Raw genomic sequence first — 27,204 nt, forward strand, 5'->3', positions numbered from 1 at the left:
ACTTACTTGTTCATTTGTGGTTTTTCAAGGTAGAGTCTCGCCCTAGCCCAGGCTGACCTGGAATTCACTATGTAGTCTCTGAGTCTCAAACTCAAGGCGATCCTCCTACCTCTGTCTCCCAGATGCTGGGATTAAAGGCATGAGCCACTACACCCAGGCTGGCCTCAAACTCACTATATAGGTGAGGATGACCTTAAACTACCTATCCTCTCTTAGCTCCCAAGTGCCCGGATTATAGACATGTGCCTCTATGCTGGGCTTTGTAAGCTTGTGTCAGACAATGGAGTGACAAATGTTTTCCATACCCCATGAGGGACTGGAGGGATGGTTTAGTGGTTAAGGCGTTTGCCTGCAAAGCCAAATGACCCAGGTTCAATTCCCCAGAACCCACATTAGCCAGATGCACAAGGGTCGCAAGCGTCTGGAGTTTGCAGTGGCTGGAGGCCCTGGCGCGCCCATTCTCTCTCTCTCTCTCTGTGCCTCTTTCTCTCTGTGTCTGTCTGTCGCTCTCAAATAAATAAATAAAAATAAACAAAAATTTTTAATTTTTTTTATTTATTTGAGAGAGAATGGGCACACCAGGGCCTGTAACTACTGCAAACAAACTCCAAATGTATGCGTCACTTTGTGCATCTGGCTTATATGGCTACTGGGGAATCAAACCTGGATCCTTAGGCTTTGTGGACAGGTGACTTAACTGCTAAGCCATCTCTCCAGCCCCTTTTCATCTTCTTAACTGTGTTCTTAGAGGCACAAAAGATTTTAATTTGATGTTCACTTGCTGTTGCTGCTTCTGCTTTTGGTATCCTATCTGAGAATCTATTTCAAGGTCATGTATTATTCTGAATTTTACATTTAGATCTTTGCTCTGTTTAGACCTATTTTTCTTTTCTTTGCTATGCTTGCAATGGAACCTACGTGCTAAATAAGCCTTCTACCATAGAGCTATATCTCAGGCCCCCATTTCAACTAACTTTTATATATGGTGTGACATAAGGGTCTCTCTTAGTCTGTTTTCTTTTTTTTTTTTTTTTAATTTTTTTTTTGGTCATTATTTATTTATTTATTTGAGAGCGACAGACACAGAGAGAAAGACAGATAGAGGGAGAGAGAGAGAATGGGCGAGCCAGGGCTTCCAGCCACTGCAAATGAACTCCAGACGCATGCGCCCCCTTGTGCATCTGGCTAACGTGGGACCTGGGGAACCGAGCCTTGAACCGGGGTCCTTAGGCTTCACAGGCAAGCGCTTAACCGCTAAGCCATCTCTCCAGCCCTTGGGAGGCAGAGGTAGGAGGATCGCCATGAGTTCAAGGCCACCCTGAGACTACAGAGTTAATTCCAGGTCAGCCTGGACCAGAGTGAGACGCTACCTCAAAACAAACAAACGAACAAACAAAACCAACCTATGTCACTGTGAGGACAAACCATTTTCAAATCTTAGTAGAGCCTAACTTCTCTTTGTCCCAGCACAGGTTATTGAAGATTATTATTTCCCTCCTGCCATCAAGTGACACAAGATGACTTTTTTTCCATCACTCCTGCCTTGACCATTGTAGCTTAGTACACAGTTCTGAAATCTGGACAAGTGAACCCTCTGGTTCTGTTTTTTTGTTGTTGTTGTTTTGAGGTGGGGTCTCACTCTAGCCCAGGCTGACATGGAATTCACTATGGAGTCTCAGGGTGGCCTTGATCCCATGGTGATCCTCCTACCCCTGCCTCCCGAGTGCTGGGATTAAAGGCGTGCGCCACCGCACCCAGCATTCTTTTTTTTTTTTTTAATAAAATATTCATTTTTAAATTTATTTGCAGGGAGGGAGGTGTGAAATGGGCATACCATGGCCTCTTGCCACTGCAAACAACTCCAGACGCATATCCTACTTTGCACATCTGGATTTACATGAGTACTGAGGAATCGAACCCAGGCCAAGCAAGTACCTTAACCGCTGATCTATCTCACCAGCTCCAGCCTTGTTCTTTTTCAAAGCCATCTTGACTATTTGGAGCCTGTTGCAATTTTGTAGGAATTTTAGAATCAGCATTTCCATTTCTGCAGAAAAGATTAGTGAGATCTTTCTAAGTATTGCACTGAATCTCTAGGTCTTTAGACACCAGCCTTTTGTTACCTCAACAAAATTAAATACTGTGTTCTATGAACACAAAATATCTTTCTTACTTAGGTCTTTAATTTGTTTCGACAATGTTTTATAGCTCTGGTGGACATGTCTTACATATCTTGGCTTTATTCTTTCTAATGCTCTGGTAAATGGAATTGTTATCTCAGCTTTGAGTTGTTCAATACTAACATTGAGAGCCACACTTGGTTTCTGTATGTTTTTATCATCATCATCACCATCATCATTATTATTTTGGTCTTCTAAGGCAGGGTCTTGTGGTAGCCCAGGATGACGTAGAATTTACTCTGTAGTTCTTGAACTCACAGTGAGTCTCCTACCTCAGCCTCCCGAGTGCTGGGATTAAAGGTGTGCACCACCACGCCAGGCTACTCAGTTTATTCCGAATGTGGATAGGGAAGTGAGGCACTGTGTTTTATTTATTTTTATTTGTTAGTTAAATAGTTACATTTATTTATTTACTTATTTATTTATTTCAGGGTGTGTGTGGGAGAGAGGGGGGGGGAAGACAGCAGATAGAGAAAGAGAGAATGGGTGCACCAGGGCCTCCAGCCACTGCAAACAAACTCCAGACGCGTGTACTACCTTGTGCATCTGGCTCACATGGGTACTGGGAAATCAAACGTGCATACTGGAGAATCAAACCGAGGTCCTTAGGCTTTGCAGGCAAGCACCTTAACAGCCGAGCCATATCTCCAGCCCTGAGGCACTATGTTTTAGACTCTAAGAAGCAGTACTTGATATACATGCATGTTGTGGGTGAGGATACGGAAATGAAGAAGATAGGACAGGAAGCAAGTGCAGGTGACAGAGGAAGTGGGACAAAATGGAGTGCCAATGACTTTGGGAACACCAATGATGAGGGGCATTAGAAGCAAAGGTGACCATGCAGGTATCTGAGAGGAAAACTATGTGCTCCAATTTTTCATTGCTCCATCATGCTGGGGGTATAGCTCAGTGGCATGAAACTGGCCCAGCATGTATAGGACCTTGGGATCTATCCCCAACACCACAAGGAAAAGCTTCCCCCCTGAGGCTTAAATAGTTAAAACAATAACATGGCCAACTCTGCCCTCTTGTTTCATGTGCTAAGCTGCTGTCCAACATTTGATAAAACAGTTTTCCTCTGCATAAATCTCCTCAATGGTGTTGTTCGTTCGCTTGCTTGGTATTGGGGAAGTGCTCTACCACTGAGTTATAGCCCCAACCTCCAACAGCTTTTTATTTTATTTTATTTATTTGAGAGAGAGGCAAAGAGAGAGGGAAGGAGGGGGAGAAAGAAAGATGAAAGAGAGAATGGGTGCACCAGGGCCTCCAGCCACTGTAAACAAAGCTCCATTTGTAACTTTGTGCATCTGGCTTTACGTGGGTACTAGGGAATCGAACCGGGCTTTGTAGGCAAGTATCTTCATCATTGCACCATCTCTCTAGCTCCTCCAACACCTTGTCATTATCATTATTATTATTTTATTTTATTTTTGTTTTTTGGTATTTTCGAGGCAGGGTCTCACTCTAGCCCAGGCTGGCCTGGCACTTACTCTAGTTCCACACTGGCCTCGAACTCACAGTGATCCTCCTACCTCTGCCACCATACATGGCTTCCACCTTTTTTTTTTTTGTTTGTTTGTTTGTTTTTCAAGGCAGGTCTCACTGTAGCCCAGGCTGACCTGGAATTCACTATGGAGTCTCAGGGTGGCCTCGAACTCATGGCAATCCTTCTACCTCTGCCTCCCAAGTGCTGGGATTAAAGGTGTGCACCACCATGCCCAGCCTTCCACCACTTTTTTTGAGACAGAGTCTTCCTAAATTAATCAGGCTGGCCTTGAATTTACTCTGTAATGCAAGTACACCTTATACTCAAGAACCTCCTGAATAGCTGGGTTTGAGGCTCCTCTGTTTTTCTTTTTCCTTAGCTCTAAGATTTAATGTTCTGTGTGTGTCTGATGAGAGAATAAAGGCCTTGAACTATTGTTTGCTAGTAAATACTTAACAAGTAAGCTTTCCAGACACAAAAAACCCTAAGTAAAGGTAGGCAGGATGTTCAACAGCCCATCATTACACAGTTGCCACCACATGAATGTGATCAATGAAAATTACCTTAATGATTGGGCATGGTGGCATACACCTTGGGAGGCAGAGGTAGGAGGATTGCTATGAGTTTGAGGCTACCCTGAGACTATATAGTGAATTCCAGGTCAGCCTGGATTAACATGAGACTCTACCTCAAAAAAAAAAAAAAAAAAAAAACCTTAACAGGCGATTCACAGAAGGCTTAGGTAGGAGAATTACTGTGACTTAGAGGCTAGCCTTGGCTACAGTGTCAGTTCCAGGTTGTGAGGTCAGCCTACGCTAGAGACCCTGCCTCAAAATTGCAAAACAAAACCAAACAAACTCAGTATAGGCAATTGTGATGAGTTTTAAGTATTTATTACCTTGTTTTTAGTACGGTATATGTCACTTCAAGTTTATAGGATTTGATTTTGAAATAATGGTTGTGTTTACCAACCTGTTTAACAAAAATTTCTGCAAATTTAACAATCATCTGGGCTGCAGAGATGGCTTAGCAGTTAAGTCACTTGCCTGGGAAGCCTAAGTACCCAGGTTTGATTCCCCAGGTCCCATGTAAGCCAGATGCACATGGTGCCACATGCATCTGGAGTTCGTTCGCAGTGGCTGGAGGCCCTGGTGTGCCCATTCTCTCTCTCTCTCTCTCTCTTTTACTCCCTCTCTGTGTCTTAAAAAAATACAATCATCTGTCACGAGGCAGGACCAGTCATCCCCAGCCAGGGCCAGCTGACGCTGTGAGCTAAGGGACTCATGATCTAAGCAAAAAGGCAGATGCTGGCCGTGGGTCAGGCAAAGCTCTCAGATTTCCTGCCTATGGGAGGGAATCCAGGTAAGTCACTGGATCTGAGTTTCTTTAGCAGTGGGATAAGATGATGAACTCTATCTCTCCAGGTGTTTATGAAGCTGACAGAAAAATATATACATCCGTATATGTTTATATACATACAGGTGCTCAAAAAAGAAAAAAAAAACACACTAGCTTATCATTATGACTTTGCCATAGCTTTAAGCACACCTGCAGCGTTTCTGTGTACAATTGGGAATTACCCAAGATACAAATGAAAGTGACCAAGGCCCCACTAACTAGAGCATTTGTTTGAGGAACAGATGCAAATACATTTCACTTCTACACTTTGCATGAGCAGGCCTCTGGAAAACTCACCCCTAAGGGGGTTGGAGGAGGAGAAAGAGACTTGACTCCCTACAACCAACCCCATAGACACAGGGACATTAGCCGCTGATTGGCCTGGCTCTGTTCTGGCTCTCGGAATAGATGGCCAAGCAGGCTGTGCACAAACCTGACTGTCCGACCTCTACATTTCAAAAGTGTTACTTAAAGGGAGCAAGGGTCTTCCCCCACCCAGCACTGAGCACCTCACAGGAATCGGCTTATCAGGGAGCCTCTGGGGCAAAGAGCAGCGGTCTGTGGAAATACCACATTTATGGGCAGGGGAAGGGAAGGTGGGGCAAAGGTTCTGGTGTGGAGTTTGGCCTTTGGGGGACAGTCAGATGGGAAGTGAAGGAAGCATCAGGGAATGGGAAGGGGCTAACTGAGACCCAGTGCCAGCTCTGCCCTGCCTCCCCAGAGCTGGGGCAGCCTCTGATTTCAGACCATCCCGTGAGAAAGCTAACATCCTCTTTACTTTTTCTGTGCCCTCCAAATGCCAGGGACACAGCGAACAAGGAAGTAAATGTGCAGTGGCTGGCACTCCTGCCAACCTCAACCCGTTTGTCAACATTTCGGAGCCTCTTTGGAGAGGCCCGTGGAAGGAGGAGGTGAACTGTATAATCCTCTCGCCTTAGGCAGGCCAGGTGGGGCTTTTGTTCCCCCTTCATGTACTGGTCACTGACGAAACACCATTTGCAACCTGCCAATCATGTTTTAGCCATGGAAAACCCAGCAAGCTAACAACTGTCCCACAGGCTCGGCTTTAGGGGAACGTTTAGCTAAGAATATATTGGAAAGCTGGCTTTGTGCTCAGATGGAGGCCTTGGACAAGTCCCCTATGAATCAGAGATTATGACGCCTACTCTTGTAGGTGGTTGAGGGTTAAGTAGCTTGGTGTATTGAGCAGCTGGAGTTCTGACGACTGCCCATGTGACCTTGAGCAAGTTTTTTTTCATCTTTCTGGGTCTCGATTTCCTCTTTTGTATGTCCTGGGCCTGGTGATCTCGGAAGGGCCTTCTGATTCTAGCATTCTCTCCTTCTACGACAAACAAGATTCTTTGCCTATCTCCAGAAGATTAAGCCATTTGCTTTTGCAATGCTCAGATAGCGAAGACCTTTGACAGTGAAAAGGCTCGTTTACTCCCTCCCCTTGAACTGAGTTCCAAGGCTGTGGGACAAGGTGCACAGGATCAGAAAAGAGGTTAAGTTACGATGTGGCAGGAACCGGGTGTGGTTCCTTGGCTGGGGGAAGAGATGTGATTTAAGGGGTAAGGACATGCAGACGTGCTAATCGTTTCTCAGAGTGTCCCAACACTTTTTCCCCGGGTTCTACTTCAAATATGAAGGGGCAGAGAGGATGAGACAGATCCCCACTTTCAAATGACAATTCCTTCTGGATGATGGTTGAATAAGGCAGAAGTTTTTTGCTTGTTTGTTTGTTTTTTCCTCCAAAGGAGGCCCTATGAATAATTAGAGACAGATGTGTAGGTAAAGACAAACTTGTGGGTCTCTTGGTTTGGAGATGAGGAGTAGATTGAAGCCTGGTGAAACCTTTCAAACGCTCTTAGTCAAAAGGCTGAGGGCTAGAGAGATGGCTTAGCGGTTAAGTGCTTGCCTGTGAAACCTAAGGACCCCGGTTCGAGGCTCGGTTCCCCAGGTCCTACGTTAGCCAGATGCACAAGGGGGCGCATGTGTCTCGAGTTCGTTTGCAGAGGCTGGAAGCCCTGGCGCGCCCATTCTCTCTCTCTCCCTCTATCTGTCTTTCTCTCTGTGTCTGTCGCTCTCAAATAAATAAATAAATAAATTTTTTTTTTTTTAAAGGCTGAGGAATAATGAATACCTTCAGTATAATGCAGGAGTAAGCACTATTTCTTCCAGACCAGAGTCTCCAGGGCCAATGGGACACACTCAAGGTTGGCTCAATTCCCATAGTATATTAAGTCAACCTACCTCCATAAAAGATTTTTAAGTTAATTAATTTATTTATTTTTATTATTATTTTTTGTTGTTGTTGTTTTTCGAGGTAGGGTCTCATTCTAGCCCAGGCTGACCTGGAATTCACTATGGAGTCTCAGGGTGGCCTTGAACTCACGGTGATCCTCCTACCTCTGCCTCCCAAGTGCTGGGATTAAAGGTGTGCGCCACCACGCCCGGCTAAGTTAATTTATTTACTTGTGAGCAGAGAGATAGAGAGAAGAGAGACAGACACACAGGGAAGAATGGACACATGAGGGCTTCTGGCCACTGCAAATGAACTCGAGGTGCATGCACCACCTTGTGCATCTGGCTGTGCCGTGTGGGTTCTGGGGAATTGAACCCCAGTTGCTGGGCTTTACAGGCAAGTGCCTTAACCACTGAACCATCTCTTTCTAGCCCAGAAGATATTTTTGTTTTGTCTTTCAAGGTAGGGTCTTGAGCTAGCCCAGGATGACCTGGGATTCACTATGTAGTCTCAGGGTGGCCTCGAACTTACCAAGATCCATCTACCTCTGCCTCCCGAGTGCTATGATTAAAGGCGTGCACCACCACACCAGGTTAACATTTATTTTATTTTATATTTATTTATTTTTGGTTTTTCAAGGTAGGGTTTCACTCTAGCACAGGCTGAGCTGGAATTCACTATGTAGTCTTGGGCTGGCCTCGAACTCAAAATGATCCTCCTACCTCTGCCTCATGGGTGCTGGGATTAAAGGCATGCGCCACCATGCCTGGCTTGTTGGGTTTTTTTTTATATTTATTTTTTTTTTATTTGAGAGAGAGAGAGAGAAATAGGCAGGGAGAAAGAAAGAGAATCGATGTGTCAGGGCCTCCAGCCGCTGCAAACGAACTCCAGACATGTGCACCCCTTGTGCATCTGGCTTACATGAGTCCTGGGAAATTGAACCTGAGTCCTTTGGCTTTGCAGGCAAGCGCCTTAACCACTAAGCCATTTTTCCAGTCCTGATATACATACACACACACACACCACATACATATATAATTTTTTGAATATAAATTTAGGGTTATGTATAGGACATATTTTCTATTCTATGACGTATGTTTTCCCAGAGCATGACTTGTTCAGGGCCTCCCCTAATTTCCATTAATAATTTCTAGATGTCAGTCAAGTAACTGGTTGCAGCTAGGAGAAAGCACTGCTCACTAAGAATGCTCTGAGACCTTCACGCTTTTAGATGACAAGTCACAGGGTTTCTGTCACCTTTCCAGCTGGAATGTTTCTGATAAACAACCAACTTCCTGACATATTCCCCTTCATAGCTTGTCCTGTGATCAATTGTCAAGATCACATTTCTGAGTCTGTATGTGGATACGTGTGTATATGTGTATACACGTGTGTGTGAGTGTGTATGTGGAGGACAGAGGACAACCTCTAGTGTCATTCCTTCAGCGGCCACCTACCTGTTCATGAGCTTCTCTTCCCACAAGCCTCCAGAAGAGTCGGCACATGCGTTTACCTCCACTGCTTTATAGCTTCCTGCCATCATGAAGCTTTCCCTTGAAACTGTAAGCTGCTTTTGGTCAGATGCTTGGTCCCAGCCATGAGATGGTAACTACAACAGGCCTAATAATAAATGGCATCTATTTTTATGATCACCTTTTTTATTTTTTTAATTTTTTTTATTTATTTATTTATTTTTGTTTGGTTTTTTGAGGTAGGGTCTTGCTCTGGCTCAGGCTGACCTGAAATTAACTACGTAGTCTCAGGGTGGCCTCGAACTCACGGCCATCCTCCTATCTTTGCCTCCCGAGTGCTGGGATTAAAGGTGTGCGCCACCACGCCCGGCTGATCACCTTTTTTAAATTTAAATTTTTAATTATTTTTTTTTCAAGGTAAGGTCTCACTCTAGGCCTGGAATTCACTATGTAGTCTCAGGGTGGCCTGGAACTCATTATGATCCTCCTGCCTCTGCCTCCCAAAGGCTAGAATTAAAGGCCTAAAAAACATTGTTTTATTTTATTTATTCATTTGAGAGGAGAGAGTGAGAAAGAGGCAGAGAGAGAATGGGCACACCAAGGCCTCTAGTCACTGCAAGCAAACTCCAGATGCATGCGCCACCCTGTGCATCTGGCTTATGTGAGTACTGGGAAATCGAATCTGGGTCCTTAGGCTTTGCAGGCAAGCACTTAACTGCTAAACCATCTCTCCAGCCTATGATCACCTTTTCAAAAACAAAAGCTCCAAAGAAACAAACAACCCAGGAAAAACAGTAGGAAAACTTGCAATATCCTCCTGTATGTAAGTTAGACAAAAGGTCACTTTGTATGCCTTTTTTCCTCCTTCTGGATAAAAAGCAGACTCAGTTCTAAGGTTGCAGTCCAGGTTGCCAGGAAGGAACATAGTGTGACCAGGGACTTCTGGGTTTCTACTGAGAAAATGACGGGGATGTTCATCTCCCATGCTAGGGCCCAGCCCCCCCCCCCCCCCCCCCCCGCCCCACCACTGATCACTTATAAGGCCAGAAAAGTCTGACTTCCAGCTGGGGCAGAGTGATCGAGGGAAATATGTGCATGGTGCTGAGTGAGAAGGCTCTGTTTGAGCAAAGAATGGGAGATTTTTAATTTTGTTTTGTTTTATTGTTTGATTTTTCTCAAGGCAGGCTTTCACTGTAGCCCAGGCCAACCTGGAATTCATTACGTAGTCTCAGGGTGGCCTTGAACTCACAGCAATCCTCCTATCTCTGCCTCCCTAGTGCTGGGATTAAAAGCATGCACCACCACAACCGGTCAGATTTTTAATTTTGATTTAAATTTAATTTATTTATCTGGTTTTTCCAAGTAGTGTCTCATTCTAGTCCAGACTGACCTGGAATTCACTGTGTAGTCCCGGGCTTGCTTCAAACTCATAGCAATCCTCCTACCTCTGCCTCTGAGTGCTGGGATTAAAGGCATTGTGCCACCATGCCCGGTGTATTTTAATTTTATTTTAGCTCTCTAATTAGTATGTTAGAATGAACAAAACAAATAGAAAGAAAGCAGACCAGACTCAGGAGCTAGAGATCCATAGGCTTAGGAACCAACGGATCAGAGTGGGGAAAAGGCAGTGAAAGTTGGAATCTTGATCACCGATTCAGCAGCTGGAGGAATCTTTGCTGACAGTACCCTACTTTCAGATAAAGACACCGAGGATCATGAAGGTAGATTACTTGCCTAAATTCACGGTTGGTTGATGAATCTGGGTCTCCTGGCTTCAATTCAACCCTCTTTCCATACCTAGGATTCAGAGGGAAGAGCCAAGTAGGAGGAGAAATAAAAGGTCACTTTCTATCCACGTCTCAGGAGCTGTGATTGGCTTAGCTGGCCCTGGGCAGATTCATGAAATGAAAGGAAACCTGACTCCAAGAACTGCCACCAGAGAAACCCTGGGGATGGAGGCCAAGTGTTAAAACAACAAGAGGTTGGAGTTGAGCAACGGATGGCAAGACTCCAGGCAGAGGCGGGGAGCAAATGCACCTGCTCAGGTACCCAAGCCTGACGAGACTGGAGCAAGCCTGACCCCCCCTGGAGAGAAGAGGGAGGAGGGCGAATCAAAGGGTTAACTGAAGAAGCTCGCTGGGGTGGAGTGACTGCGGCCGGTTTCCAACATGACCCTGCATATTCTCTCTCCTCCCTGCTGCTCAGGACTTAAACCCCATTCTTCACTTAGAGGAGACTTCCAGTGTGAGCAAAATCTTGCTTTTAAAAAAATTATTTTTTAGGCTGGGCGTGGTGGTGCATGCCTTTAATCCCAGCACTTGGGAGGCAGAGGTAGGAGGATTGTCATGAGTTCGAGGCCACCCTGAGACTACATAGTGAATTCTAGGTCAGCCTGGGCCAGAGACCCTACCTCGAAAAAGAAAAACAACAACAACAACAAATATATATATTAGGCTAGGCGTGGTGGTGCACACCTTTAATCCCAGCACTCAGGAAGCAAAGGTAGAAGTATCACCGTGAGTTCAAGGCCACCCTGAGAATGCAGAGTGAATTCCAGGTCTAGAATGAGACCCTACCTTGAAAAACCAAAAAAAAAAAAAAAAAAAAACCAGCAACAACTATATATATATATAATTTCATTTATTTAAGAAAGAGGCAGATGGAGAATGGGCACATCAGGGCCTCCAGCCACTGCAAATGAACTCCAGACACATGCGCCACCTTGTGCGTCTGGTATCCGTGGGTCCTGGGGAATGGAACCTAGGTCTTTAGGCTTCACAGGCAAGCGCCTTAACTGCTAAACCCAAGCAAAATATCCTTCATCATCAGGGTCCTATGAATGATCAGAGCCCTGTCCTTCACTGAGGACTTACAGGAAATTAATGGTTGCATGGGAAGGGAGAGATTTTCCTCAGTGGAATAGCTACTAATGAATTGCCTATGTTCCTATAAGTAACTCCTCCCCCATGTTCCTGTAAGCAACCCTAATTAAACTCAGTGGGTCACATAAACCATCCAAACAACAACAAAAATCCGAAAGGCTGATGAACCTGCTGTCACATTGTATATCTTCAACTTGACATCCAACACACACGGGCTGCCAATGAGACCACACAGGTTATAGGGCATCACTACCCGTGACTCTGAACCATGCAAAGTCATAGAGCCCATGATTTTGGGTCTGTGGGAGAGGCTGAAGTGATCTAACATGAAGACCAATGGCCAGCAGCCTGGGCTGCACAGCAGGATGCTGCCTTAAAATAAAAAATAAATCAGTGGGGCTGGAGAGATAGCTTAGCAGTTAAGATGCTTGCCTGCGAAGTCTAAGGACCCATGTTTTACTCTCTAGATCCCATATAAGCCAGACATACAAAGGTGAGGCAATCAGGTCACACATTTCCACTAGGTGGTGCAATCACCTGGAGTTCGATTTCAGTGGCTGAGGCCCTGGCACTACATTCTCTCTCTCTCTCTTTCTCTAAAAGTAATAATAATAAGGATGGTGTTGCAGTCAGGTTCGCATTGCTGGTAGAAATCACCTAACCAAGAGCAGCTTCTGGGAAAAAGAGGTTTATTTTAGCTTACAGGCTCGAGGGGAAGCTCCATGATGGCAGGGGAAATGATGGAATGAGCAGAGGGTGGACATCACCCCCTGGCCAACATAAGGTGGACAATAGCAACAGGAGAATGTGCCAAACACCAGCATGGGGAAACTGGCTATAACACCCATAAGCCCGCCCCCAACAATACACTGCCTCTAGGAGGCTCTAATTACCAGTTGCCATCAGCTGAGGAACCTAGCATCCAGAACACCTAAGTTTATGGGGGCACCTGAATCAGACCACCACTGATGGTAACCACATTGACAATGGTGGTGCATCCTGGGTACATTGTTGCCTCCCCTCTGTTATTTAAGTCTATTTCTTGTGTCTTCATACTGATGCTAAGAGCAGCCTTTAAATAAATACTCTTTAAAAAAATATTTTATTTATCTATTTGACAGAGAAAGGGCCGTGGAGAGAGAATGGGCATGCCAGGGCCTCCAGCCACTGCAAACAAACTCCAGACGCATGTGTCCCCTCGTGCATCTGGCTAACGTGGTTCCTGGGGAATCAAGCCTGGGTCCTTTGGCATTGCAGGCAAATGCCTTAACTGCTAAGCCATCCCTCCAGCCCTTAAGTAAATACTTTTTCAGCCACTACTGGCCAGCATCAAGTAATAGCTACCTGGCTAATTAACACGGACTCTATTCTTACCCGCAATGGGAGAAGGTAAGGCCTCTCAGGACTTTGATGTTAAATCTTGCAAAGGCAGAAGGGGAAAGAGCCTGAGATGGAAGATGAAAGAGTTCATCAAAGAACATGTGCTGGAAGCATGGACAAACAGCTTACGTAACGCTGAGAGACAGATTTGACCAATCTTTCTGCTTCTGTGCTCTGCTAAGGACAGACCCATGCTCAACTCTGAAGTTTAGATGTGGGGCCACGGTCACCCAGGTAGCCAAACGGCAGAATGCTCCCAAACAATGGGGTCAGCTGGGGTTTGAAATGTGAAGAAAAGGGGTGATGGTTTCTTTGCAGAGGTCTGACATGTGGAAGATCTTACCTGGATTATAAAACCCCGCTCCAAAGACTTCCTCAATTCCATACACAATAGGCCATTGACTGAGAATAAGAGAGTTTTCAAGCTGCTTCCTGGTTGGAAGCAAGCAACCTTGAGGTTTATAAATCGGACTGAGAAATTTACAGAACTGTGCTCTCCCTGCTAATCTTAAAAGGTGGTGAATTGGGGGAAATGTCTATTTCCTAAGCCCTGGCATTCCCTTTCAAGGGACTCATCCCAATTCCATTTTTTCCCCCATCTACTGTGCTATCTGGAGTTCTCCCCCTCCAATTTATTTATTTATTTATTTGCAAGCAGAAAGAGACAGGGAAGAGAGACAGATAGAGGCACAGAGAGAAAATGGATGTGCCAGGGCCTCTAGCCACTGCAAACAAACTCCAGATGCATGCACCTCTTCATGCATCTGGCTTTACGTGGGTACTGGGGAGCCAAACCCAGTTGTTAGGCTTTGCAGACAAGAGCTTTAACCACTGACCCATCTCTCCAGAGGTCCCTACCCCCCTACCCTGAGTTCGTATTGCTTCTTTATCCTACCCCAAATGGCTACAGAGTAAGATCTCATTCAAGCTGCCTCTAAAGACATACATCTCTACTGCTTTAGTGATTCTTTGCTTAAGCATTCCAGGAAAACAAAGAAGGGAATAGGAAAAACACAAAGGGCATGTTGCAAAACTCAAGAATCTTAGAAGTTACACATCACATGGTCATGAGTCTTGCTGCCCCATGACAACCCTGGTTATAGGCACCTAGGCGTTCATTACTTACTGGGCACTGGGCTTGGTAGTTCTAGTAAGTGTTATTTCATAACCCATATCTGGCTGACTCTATATTGGATACTCTTTTTTAAATTAATTAATTTATTTTTATTTTTTTGTGTTTCCAGGTAGGGTCTCACTCTAGCTCAGGCTGACCTGTAATTCATTCTGTAGTCTCAGGGTGGCCTCGAACTCACAGTGATCCTCCTACCTCTGCCTCCCAAGTGCTGGGATTAAGGGCATGCACTACCACTCCTGGCTTTGAATACTCTTTTAAATTTTTATTTATTTATTATTTATGTGTGTGTATTGCTGGCCAGGATCTCTTGCCACTGCAAACGAATGCCAGACACATCACTGCTTTCTGTTCTGTTCTTTTCTTTTTTCTTTTTGGTTTTTTGAGGTAGGGTCTCACTCTAGTCCAGGCTGACCTGGAATTCACCCTGTAGTCTCAGGGTGGTCTTGAACTCATGGCGATCCTCCTACTTCTGCCTCCCAAGTGCTGAGATTAAAGGCATGCGCCACCATGCCTGGCTTTGAATTCTCTTTTAAATTTTTATTTATTTATTATTTATGTGTGTGTATGTCTGGCCAGGACCTCTTGCCACTGCAAATGAATGCCAGACACATCACCGCTTTTTGCATCCAGCTTTAAGTGGGTGCTGGGGAATCAAATCCAGGCTGACAGTCTTTGCCTTTAACTGCTGAGCCATCTCCCTAGCTCAAGATGCTCTTATTTATTTATTTATTTTTAAATTGTATTTGAGAGAGAGAAAGAGAGAGAATGGGCACACTAGGGCCTCCAGCCACTGCAAACGACCTCCAGATGCATGAACAACTGTGCACATCTGGCTTACGTGGATCCTGGGGAATCAAACCTGAATCCTTTGGCTTTGCAGGCAAGCGCCTTAAATGCTAAGCCATCTCTCCAGCCCAAGATACTCTTTTAAAAAAATGTTTTTAATTAATTTGAGGGGGGGGGCAGACAGAGAGTGAGTATGGCATGCCAAGGCCTCTTGCCACTGTAAACAAACTCCAGATACACGTGCCACTATGTGCATCTGGCTTTACATGGGTACTGGGGAATTGAGCCTGAGCCATCAGACTTTGCAGACAAGTGCTGTTAACCACTAAGCCATCTGTCTATCCCAAGATGCTCTCCCTTTAAACTTAATTTGTGTAGTGTTCACTTTCTTCCTTGTCCCCTCTCCTCATTTCTTCCCTCGGTTCTAGGTAATTTCTATTCATTTCTTTCTAGTGATCTTTTCAAAAGTAGTATAGTATAGTATGCCAAGCTTAGGTATCCACAGGCTTCAGGATTCTTGAGAACACCTGCAGGCAAGGATGTTCATGTTCCTTATAGAAAATGGCATAGTTGGGCTGGAGGGATGGCTTAGCAGTTAAGGCGCTTGCCTGTGAAGCCTAAGGACCCAGATTCAATTCCCCAGGACCCACATAAGCCAGATGCACAAGGTAGTGGCGCATGTGTCTGGAGTTCATTTGCAGTGGCTAGACGCCCTGGAACACCATTCTCTCTATCTCTCTGTGTCTGAAATAAATAAGTAATATTTTTTTTGTTTTATTTTATTTTATTTTTTTATTAATTAGTTTTGTACTCAGCGAATACAGTCAATTTGGTACCATTATTAAGCTCATCCATTACCTACCCCCTCCCTTGACCCCTCCTTGTTGAGGTACATGGGTCATGCATTCTGAAATAAATAATTTTGGGGGGGGGTTTGAGGTAGGGTCTCACTCTAGCCCAGGCTGACCTGGAATTCACTATGGAGTCTCAGGGTGGCCTCGAACTCATGGAGATCCTCCTACCTCTGCCTCCCAAGTGCTGGGATTAAAGGCGAGCGCCACCACGCCCGGCTCATAAATAATATTTTTAAAAAATAAGGAAAATGGGCTGGTGATGGAGCATGAGGAGAGGGAAGCTCCTGCAGACAGCATCCTAGGACGGGTCGGCAGCTAAACTATGTGCTCCTCCAGGGTAGGCGCCGTGTTGTACTTAGCTTTGTACCCTCAGCATCCAACCGTGTTGGCATGTGGTAGGCACTCAAGAATGTATGTTGAGCTGGGCGTGGTGGCTCACGCCTTTAATCCCAGCACTCGGGAGGCAGAGGTAGGAGGATCGCCATGAGTTCAAGGCCACCCTGAGACTACAGAGTTAATTCCAGGTCAGCCTGAACAGAGTGAGACCCTACCTCGAAAAACAAAAAAAAAAAGAATGTATGTTGAATGAACGATGCCTATGACAAGCAACTGGACTTTATTCTTTCCTGACCCTTGCTTCTGTGACACATCTGACTGCCACTGTCACCCCTTCAGAGCAAAACTTCTCTAGGGAACGTGGAAGGGAAACAGCTATGGCCAAGGACATGCTGGGGGAAGCAGGGCTGCACTTTGAGGAGCTGAACAAGCTGCGGGTGTTGGACCCAGAGGTTACCCAGCAGACCATAGAGCTCAAGGAAGAGGGCAAGGACTTTGTGGACAAAATTGGCCAGTTTCAGAAAATAGTTGGTGGTCTAATTGAACTTGTTGACCAACTAGCAAAAGAAGCAGAAAACGAGAAGATGAAGGCCATTGGTACCCAGAACTTGCTCAAATCCATAGCGAAGCAGAGAGAAACCCAACAGCAGCAACTGCAAGCTCTGGTAGCGGAAAAGAAAATGCAGCTGTAAAAGGTATCGGGTTGAATATGAAGCTTTGTGTAAAGTAGAAGCAGAACAAAATGAATTTATTGACCAGTTTGTTTTTCAGAAATGAACTGAAAATTTTATTTTTTATAGCAGAAAGGCAAAAAAGCACCCCCCCCCAACACACACGCACTCAAAACCACCACCAAACCTCTATATCGTTCCAGTGACTTCACTAACAACTCAAGCACGTTGTCAGTGGCGGAGCGCGGCATTCAGGACGCGGCGGTCCCGAGCCTGGGGCGCTGGAACTAAATCAGTGCACGGCCCCTGCAAGGCAGCCTCCACCTCACCTGGGCAATCTCAGTATGAACTAAACACTCTGTAAATTTTTTTAAATTATTTATTTATTTATTTGAGAGCGACAGACCCAGAGAGAAAGACAGATAGAGGGAAAGAGAGGGAATGGGCGCGCCAGGGCTTCCAGCCTCTGCAAACTAACTCCAGACGCGTGCGCCCCCTTGTGCATCTGGCTAACGTGGGACCTGGGGAACCGAGCCTCGAACCAGGGTCCTTAGGCTTCACAGGCAAGCGCTTAACCGCTAAGCCATCTCTCCAGCCCAACTCTGTAAATTTTGAACCACTGCTTTGTAAATTCAAAGCTTTGGAAGGAAAAGCAATAAATTTACATTTTCAAATGAAAAAAAAAATAAGGAAAATGGCATAGTTATGTGACCAAGACTTGTGGTGGAAAAGGAAGGACACTCCGCAGTGTGAGGTCCTGGACTGGAGCTCATGAGCAAGTGAGATGGAGATGACCTTCAAGCAGCACCTGGAAGGCATAGTGGAGAATCCATCCATTGCAGGAGCCCTGTACACAGATTCACAAGGACTTGGTCTCATCTGCTACGGTGCTCTGTCTAGAGAGCATGCTGGAGTGCTATCTCTCCTAGCCCAGTGAGCAGCTAAGCTAACCTATGGCCCCATTGATAGTCCTGTGTTGTCTGGAATCAGAGCATGGAAATATTAAGATCCAGAGTCCTGATGGCTTCACAGTGGCAGTGCACAACACAGCCTCTTGACATTGCATGTCAGTTCTCCAGCACCCAAATGGATGACCGTTTTCAGGGAACTGTGAGAACATTGCCGAGTTGCTTTCCAAAGAGGTTGTTCTTGTTGACATTCTCTGCAGCACAGCATGAGCGCACGTCCTGGGCCTGGCCTCACTGACCTGGCCTGCCTTGGCCTCACCAGCCCTGACCCAAACCACCTAGGAAACCTTGAAATCAGAATACTTCACAAAAAGATTAAATCAGCTAGATGTGCTGGTACATGTCTGTGATCCCATCACTCAGGAGGCTGAGACAGAAGGACCCTGAGTTTGAGGCCAGCCTTGGCTACATAGTGAGTGAGACATTGCCTCAAATCTAATGATAAATCATTAAACGGGGGCTGGAGAGATGGCTTAGCAGATAAGGTGCTTGCCTGCGAAGCCTAAGGACTCATGTTCAACTCTCTAAGCCAGATGCTGAGTGATACAAGCATGCAATGTCACACATGCACGCAAGGGGGCGCGCACGTCTGGAGTTCAATTGCAGTGGCTGGATGCCCTGGTGTGCCAATTCTCTCTTCTCTCTCTCTCTCTCTCTCTCTCTATCATTTAATAAATAAAAAAAAAAAAAAGACCAGTCTGTTGGGCTTGCCTCAAAAAAAAAAAATTATTAAACAAAAACCTGAAACCTCCTGGAGTGGTACAGTACATGCCTTTAGTCCTAACACTTGGGAGGCAGAGGTAGGAAGATTGCCACGAGATCAAGGCCAACCTAAGACTACATAATGAATTCCAGATCAGCCTGGGCTGGAGTGAGGTCTTACCTCGAAAAACCCAAAAATAAAAATTATATATCCTGAAATCAACCACTACTACTTTGACCCTCTTAAACTTCACAGAGAGGTGATGGGAAAGCCAGGGATAAAATTTGACTTGGACTTTTAGACTTACTCTAAATGTGGGCTTCTGAACACAGGTCTTAATTAATATTTTATTATTATTTTTTTTAAATTTTTTTTGTTTTATTTATTTATTTGAGAGCGACAGACACAGAGAGAAAGACAGATAGAGGGAGAGAGAGAGAATGGGCGCGCCAGGGCTTCCAGCCTCTGCAAACGAACTCCAGACGCATGCGCCCCCTTGTGCATCTGGCTAACGTGGGACCTGGGGAACCGGCCTCGAACCGGGGTCCTTAGGCTTCACAGGCAAGCGCTTAACCGCTAAGCCATCTCTCCAGCCCCTAATATTTTATTATTATTGTTAACCTCTCCAAATATCTTGCAATCACATCAATGGATAATCAAATCCCTGCACTGAGGCTTCTATTTTCTTCCTCCGGAAGCCAAATGCAGCTACCTCTTTCTTGTGTTAACTTCCATGTGTTAACCCTGGGAATCCCTAGAGTTTAACAAGACATTATCCTGCCCATGACCTTTGATTTGGCCTCTCTGTCATAAGTGCGCTGTCAGAAACTAGCAATATTTGTGTTTTCCTATAATATAAAGATTTATAGAATAACAATAACATCACAAGTTACAGCAATTTTGTTGGCTGTAATTAAGCAGGTATTCATTTCACTGGGGAGAGTGGTCACTGGCAATCACAGTTTCTTTTTATTTCTGTCTCAGTTCATAGACTACAGATATATTTAGGTTACAGAATGGATATAAAAGTTTAAAAAGGGGCTGGAGAGATGGCTCAGCAGTTAAGGTGCTTGCCTGAAAAACCTGACAACCCAGGTTTGATTTCCTAGTACCCACATAAGGCCAGATGCACAAATGGTCTGTGAATCTGGAATTCATTTGCAGTGACTAGAAGCCCTGGTGTGCCCGTTTCCTCACTCCCCCTCTCTCTCCTTGAAAATAGATAAATAAAATTTTTAAAAAGATTTAAAGATGCTTCAGAGTTCAAAATAGTCTCACTTACCCAAACCACCTAGGAAATCTTGAAATCAGAATACTTCACAAAAAGATTAAATCAGCTAGATGTGCTGGCACCTGTTTGTGATCCCAGGTGTGGTGGCGCACACCTTTAATCCCAGCACTCAGGAGGCAGAGGTAGGAAGATTGCCATAAATTTGAGGCCACCCTGAGACTACATAGTGAATTCCAGGTCAGCCTGAGCTAGAGTGAGACCCTACCTCGAAAAACAAAACAAAGGTAGAGCTGGTTCAAGGTCCAGATCTGCTCTGATAGAACAGCAGCAATTCCAGTGGGTTGGGTCAGCCAGGTGGATCATGCTGAGATCTGTCGAGTTCATCACCTGTCCATCAACGGATGGCCTAATGGATGTTGGTGTCACCATATTCATATTAGGTGTCCCTGTTTTTACATAGTCTAGGTGAGGGGGTTGCAGCCTTCATCGGGCTGGTGTTTTCCTAGCCGTTCTGATATGGCTTTGGTATTCCTATACGTCCACATGGTAAGTTCATGGTAGTCACGCTTTATTTGCTTGAATAAGTTAGTTACCAGCCTGTGCCATCGTTTGTGTTGGACAGAGGTGGTGGGTTTTTTGTTGTTGTTGTTTGTTTTTGTTTTGTTTTGTTTTCTTCACAGAGAAGATGTTGAGTCCTGCTGTTACTATTTGAATTCAGAATGGTGCCTTCTACTGCTGTGTAATAAAATGGAGTTACTCAGGGCAAGGCAGAGCCTGAAATATACTTCTATGTAATATGGAATAACTTGGAAGAGAGCCTGTGGGAGCTCCATATGCTCCCATTCCTGATTTGCAACATTGCTATCTTTTCCTCTGTCTGTTGGAGATTAGGAGGAAATATGCAATCACTCCTAGTTTGCATTTATTTTATTTTATTTTGTCGAGGTAGCATCTCACTCTACCTCAGGTTGACCTGGAATTCACTATGTTGTCTTAGGGTGGCCTCGAACTCATGGCAATCCTCCTACCTCTGCCTCCCAAGTGCTGGGATTAAAGGCGTGCGCCACCACGCCTAGCTCCCTAGCTTGGATTTTGACTCTGGTTTTTGTTTTGTTTTGTTTTGTTTTGTTTTGTTTTTGAGGTAGGGCCTCGCTCTAGCCCAAGCTGACCTGGAATTCACTATGTAGTCTGAGGATGGCCTCAAACTCATGGTGATTCTCCTACCTCTGTCTTCCGAGTGCTGGGATTAAAGGCGTGCACCACCACACCCGGCTTTGATTCTGTGTTTTTAAGAACTTGGTGCTTTCCGGGTCACAGGGATGATGAAAGGAAGGACATCTACTTCTGTACCAACACCCAACACTGACTAATGGGACGTTCCATTCACAGTGAGCAGCTGGACACAGTGTGCTTCCTATTAAGCCGCACACATGACCTAGGGAGTAGACACTACAATTATACTCATTTTACAGATTAAAGGGACTTTACAGTATAAAGAGACTTTCCAGATTAAAGAGAAATATTTAGTTCACTTAGTTTCTTTTCTTAATGACTTATTTATTTATTTTTTTGTTTTGTTTTGTTTTTCAAGGTAGGCTCTCACTCTAGCTCAGGCTGACCTGGAATTCACTACGTAGTCTCGGGGTGGCCTTGAACTCACAGAGATCCTCCTACCTCTGCCTCCCAAGACCTGGGATTAAAGGCGTATGCCACCACACCTGGCTTTTCTGAATGATTTTTAACTTTATCTTTAAATAAGACAATGAAGGAGGGAAAAGTCAAGCTTGAAACATAGTAACAACTATTTTGGTAAGATAGCAACCAAATTTTTTAAATTATTTATTTATTTATTTATTTGACAGAAAAAGAGGAAGGGAGAGAGAGAATGGGCATGCCAGGGCCTCCAGCCACTTATGAACTCCAGACATGTGCACCCCTTATGCATCTGGCTAACATGGGTCCTGGGGAATCGAACCTGGGTCCTTTGGCTTTGCAGGTACACGCCATTAACTGCTAAGCCATCCCTCCAACCCATAACCAAACTTTAAAGCACAAGCTTTAGCATCTCTTTGGCAAGTTCTTTTGAGACATATTTTTAGAGGCCTTTTCTGACCAGCCGATGATGACGTCTTCCTCTAAAAGGTCTGCATCGTACACCTCCTTCAAGATGTGTCGAATCTTGTAGATGAGCTGAGCTTGATGCATTGCAACCACACACTCCAAACCTTACAGAAGGTGCCGCTGAGCCTCTTTGTTGTTGCGACAAAATCTTAGGGAATGGTACCTGTATTTCTTTTTGTTGTTGTTGTTTTTTCGAGGTAGGGTCTCACTCTAGCCCAGGCTGACCTGGAATTCACTATGGAGTCTCAGGCTGGCTTTGAACTCATGGCGATCCTTCTACCTCTCTGCCTCCTGAGTGCTGGGATGAAAGGCGTGAGCTACCACGCCCAGCTATGCCTGTATTTCTTAATTTTCTCTGTAATCTTTTTTTTTTTAATTTATTTTTATTTGAGAGCAACAGACACAGAGAAAGACAGATAGAGGGAGAGAGAGAGAATGGGCGCGCCAGGGCTTCCAGCCTCTGCAAACGAACTCCAGACGCATGCGCCCCCTTGTGCATCTGGCTAACGTGGGACCTGGGGAACCGAGCCTCGAACTGGGGTCCTTAGGCTTCACAGGCAAGCGCTTAACCGCTAAGCCATCTCTCCAGCCCTCAAATAGGATTTTGACACACTCTTCCACCGTTCTTTCCAAATCATCACATGGTCACGGATTTCATCCATTCTGCTCCTCTGGACTTCCTATCTCTCAGTCCTCCTCTCCCATAGCAAGTGAAGGAGGACTGATTTCATTTAATGGTGGAGGTGGTGGTGTCTCACTGCTGGAAACAGCCATTTTCCTTGTCTTTGCCCTTTCTATTTTTCTTTTCTTTCTCTTTCTTTCCTGCACCGCTGTCACGGTTTTGGGGTGGGTTTTTGAGAATGAACGTACAGAGTTTATGATATGTGTCAAGCACGCCTCAATAGCCACAAGTTTTATGAGAATTGCCTGTTGTTTGCTTCTTTGTATTGACATGCAGATCTGTTTCAGGATTCTCACACTCAGCACAGAGAACATATTTTGTTTGTTTGTTTTTGTTTATCAAGGTAGGGTCTCGCTGTAGCCCAGGCTGACCTGAAATTCAGTCAATAGTCTCAGAGTGGCTTTGAACTCATGACGGTTCTCCTACCTCTGCCTCCCAAGTGCTGGGGTTAAAGGTGTGTGCCACCATGGCTGGCTCTAAGAACAGATTTTATTTTATTTTTTTCCAGGTAGGGTCTCACTCTGACCCAGGCTGACTTGGAATTAACTATGTAGTCTCAGGGTGGCCTTGAATTCACGGCAATCCTCCTCCCTCTGCCTCCTGAGTGCTGGGATCGAAGGTATGCACCACCACGCCCAGCTGAGAACAGATTTTTTAATGAACCCATCCAACATGTCTCGCAGCTTATTTGCCTCATGAGATCCACTGATAATGCAACCATCACTCTTAACATCAAACTGTGAGCTTCCAGCTCACAACCAAAGTATTTGGTGGGATACGTTGGAGGCCACCTAAGCACCTTTGCAACATCAACCATGTTGACTATAACTGTCTTGATTCCATTTCCTTTGCCCTCAACCTTGACAATCAGATGGGTTCTCTCGTAACAATAGACCTGGTCTGACATGCTGTGGTTGACGTTAACAGACATTTTGTCTTATTAGTGACCTTACCAATAAGATGAAGAGATCTTTCTTTTTTTTTTTTTTTTTAATTTTTTTCACTTTTTTTTCTTTATTTCTTTTGAAAGAGAGACAGAGAGAATGGGCATGCCAGGGCCTCCAGCCACTGCAAATGAATTCCAGATGCACGTGCTCCCTTGTACATCTGGCTTATGTGGGTACTGGGGAATTGAACCTGGGTTCCTAGGCTTCACAGGCAAGTGCCTTAACTGCTAAGCCACTTCTCCAGCACAAGATGAAGAGACCTTTGATTGCAACTTTTTGGTATCTTCTGTCAAGAAAAGAAGGGAATGACATGAACAACTGGAAGAATTCTCGATCTCTGATAAGAAAAAATTTTCACCACTAAGGCTGTAAGCTTCTTGCTTTTATGCTATTTCCCCAATACAGGTACCAATGGCTGTGCAACAAATATGTCAAATAAAGACATAAACCCCGGGACTGGGAGGGAGGAAGAGGCGCTGGAAACTGGGTCCAAAGTGACTGGGTGGGCAGACAGGTGCAGCCTGCCCATCCCCGCCGGTGGCCCGCGGACTCACCTCTGGAATGTTCTTGCTCTGACTCTAGCTCACTTAATTTCTAAGCAGTTTTTTTTTAAAATTGTTAATTATTTTGTGCATATGCACACACAACAGGACCTCTTACTTCTGCAAACAAACTCCAGATACATGTGCCTTTTTTTTTTTTTTTTTTTTGGCACCTGGTTTACATGGGTATTAGGCAATTGAACCCTGGCCAACAGACCTTGGGAACAAACACTTTAACACCTGAACTCTCTCCCGAGCTCCTAGGTCATTTAATTTCTAAGTGTCTGAACCACAGCTACGACTCTGTCCAACCCTGAAAATGATGTGTGGTTTTTGTTTGTTTGTTTTTGAGACAAGGTCTTATGAATCCCAGTCTGATTTCAAATGTGATATGTAGCTAAAGCTGACCTTGTACTTCTGTTCCTCCTGCCTCTACCTCTCAGGCTGGGATTATAGATAGGCATGTACTGCCACTCCTGTGGTTTTTTTTAAATATATTTTATTTATTTATTTGAGAAAGAGAGGGAGAGAATAAGCATGCCAGGGCCTCCAGCCACTGCAAATGAATTCCAGAAGCCTGCGTCACCTTGTACATCTGGCTTACCTGGGTCCTGAAGAATCCAACTAAGATCCTTTAGCTTTGCAGGCAAACACCTGAACTGCTAAGCCATCTCTCCGGCCCACACCACTGGTTTTATGAGGTGCTGGGAACTGAACTCAGGGCTTCATGCATGCTAGGCAAGCAATCTACCAACCAAGCTATACCACAGCCCCTGAAAATGATGTTCTGACACCTTCCTCTGGTTTTCTGATGTGTCCATATCAGGTATTAGCAATGTTCTTACTAGTCCATTAATTAAGAAAATACCATCTTAAAATCACATCATACAGAGGTGTGTATATGTCTGTGGCTGTACTAAATGTATTTTGTATCATAAGATAGCTGTGACTCAATGAGAACCAGAGGTGGTCTGTAGTGTTTCGGATGTGAAATGTTACTCTGTACCCTCATGTGTTTGGGATTAAACCCCACAATCCCTAGCTGGCGACAATTTGGGAGGTAAAGCCTTGTTAGAGAAGACATGTTTTGAGATTTTTTTATTTGTTTGTTTGTTTTGTTTTATGAGGTAGGGTCTCTAGCCCAGACTGACCTGGAATTCACCTTGTAGTCTCAGGGTGGCCTTGAACTCATGGCGATCCTCCTACCTCTGCCTCCCGAGTGCTGGGATTAAAGGCGCGCGCCACCACGCCCAGCTTGCTTTGAGGTTTTATAGCTCAGCTGCTCCTCACCAGAGTGCAGCTTACCTTTGCTGCCGCCTGCTCGCTGCTGTGGCAAACTGTGTTGCCTCTGCTCTGCTATCACAAATCTTCTCCTCTAACCTGGAAGACTTCTGAAATCAACCCTTTCCTCCCGTAAACTGCTTCCGGTTGGGTGTTTTGATCCAGCAGTGAGACGGTAACTACAACAGGAAGTTGAGGCCACCCTGAGACTGCATAGTGAGTTCCAGGTCAGCCTGAGCTAGAGTGAGACCCTACCTTGAAACACCAAACAAACAAACCAAAAATTACAAGTGTGACAGAGAAAAAAAATATTTTTAAAAAAGGATAGTGAGAAATAACATAAATGGTACATAATATGCTAGACTAGGGCTTAATCTCTTCAAAACATAACTTGCACCATTGCTTTTGTGTTTTTGTGACCAAGCACCTGACAGAAACAACTTAGTGGAGGAAAGCTTTACTTTGGCTCCTTGTTCCAGAGGGGTTTAGCCTGTCAAGGCAGGGAGGACTCAGTGGCAGGTAACTGAAGCAGGATCTAGTCATGTGGCGTGGATCAGGGGGCAGGAAGCATAAGTAGGAACCTGGGGAAGGTTTAACCTTCAAAAGTTCACCTCTTGTGCTAGAGAGCTGGCTTAGCGGTTAAGCGCTTGCCTGTGAAGTCCAAGGACCCCAGTTCGAGGCTCGATTCCGCAGGACCCACATAAGCCAGATGTGCAAGGTGGCGCTTGCCTCTGGGATTCATTTGCAATGGCTGGAGGCCATGTTAACTTTTTTTTAAAGATAGAGGAGTAAATAGATGTGACTAAATACTTTTGGGGAAAGTGTTCTGCACCATTAATAACTCAATAAATTTAAACTTAAAACTTCCCTGCCTATGAAAGTGTTGTAGTTTCCTTCTCAATCCCAGGACAAAACACCCAACCCAAAGCAGCTGACGGGAGGAAAATATTTATTCTGGTTTATATTCTCAAGGGGAAGCTTCATGATGGCAGGGAAAAGCATGGCATGAGCAGAGGCTGGACGTCACCTATGCCACAGCAGGTGGAAAGCAGCAGAAGAGTGAGCTGAACTCTGGTAAGGGGGAGCTGGCTATAACACCCCTAAGCCCACCTCCAGCCACATACCTCCTTTAGCAAGTTTCCACCTCCCAAATTGTCACCAGCCAGGGGCCAAGCACTAAAAATACCCACGTTTATAGGGGACATCTGATTTAAGCCACCACAAGTGCTTGAATTCATTCATGAAATAAGTTAAGGGTAGACACAATGCTTAAGACATTTTTCAGACCCTGGGACTTCCACAGTCAAAAGGCAGACGCAAATCTCGTGTTCTTGGAAAATCTCCCTTCCTGTATGAGAAGCAGAAAATATATGTAACATGGGGCTAGAGATTGCTTAGTGGTTAAGGCACTTACCTGTGAAGCCTAAGGACCAGGTTCAGAACCCATGTAAGCCAGATGCACAAGGTGGTGCATGTATCTGGAGTTTGTTTGCTGGAGGCCCTGGCACACCCATTCTCTCCCTCCCTCCCTCTTTCTATCATAAATATTTTTAAAAATGAACTTCAAATATGTAAAATGTTAGTTAGGTGATAAAAATACAAAAGAAAGCCGGGCGTGGTGGCGCACGCCTTTAATCCCAGCACTCAGGAGGCAGAGGTAGGAGAATCTCTGAGAGTTCGAGGCCACCCTGAGACTACATAGTGAATTCCAGGTCAGCCTGAGCCAGAGTGAGACCCTACCTCGAAAAACCAAAATAATAATAATAATAATAATAATAAAAATACAAAAGAAAAAGCCAGGGAGAGGCTAGGCAAGGTGATGTGTCTTTAATCCCAGCACTCTGGAGGATGAGGTAGGAGGATCATCATAAGTTCAAGGCCAGCCTGGGACTACAGAGTGAGTT

At 44.9% G+C, this 27,204-nt stretch overlaps 3 pseudogenes; 2 read left to right on the top strand and 1 right to left on the bottom strand.

The window, feature by feature from the left end:
- Positions 1-16,522: 16,522 nt before the first annotated feature.
- LOC123453330 lies at positions 16,523-16,944 on the top strand (annotated as a pseudogene).
- Positions 16,945-17,609: 665 nt separating this feature from the next.
- Positions 17,610-17,883, top strand: LOC123464394 (annotated as a pseudogene).
- Positions 17,884-22,535: 4,652 nt separating this feature from the next.
- Positions 22,536-23,461, bottom strand: LOC123464402 (annotated as a pseudogene).
- Between the last annotated feature and the right edge of the window lie 3,743 nt (positions 23,462-27,204).

Source organism: Jaculus jaculus, chromosome 11 (assembly GCF_020740685.1).
Source record: "Jaculus jaculus isolate mJacJac1 chromosome 11, mJacJac1.mat.Y.cur, whole genome shotgun sequence".
Classification (NCBI taxonomy): Eukaryota; Metazoa; Chordata; class Mammalia; order Rodentia; family Dipodidae; genus Jaculus; species Jaculus jaculus.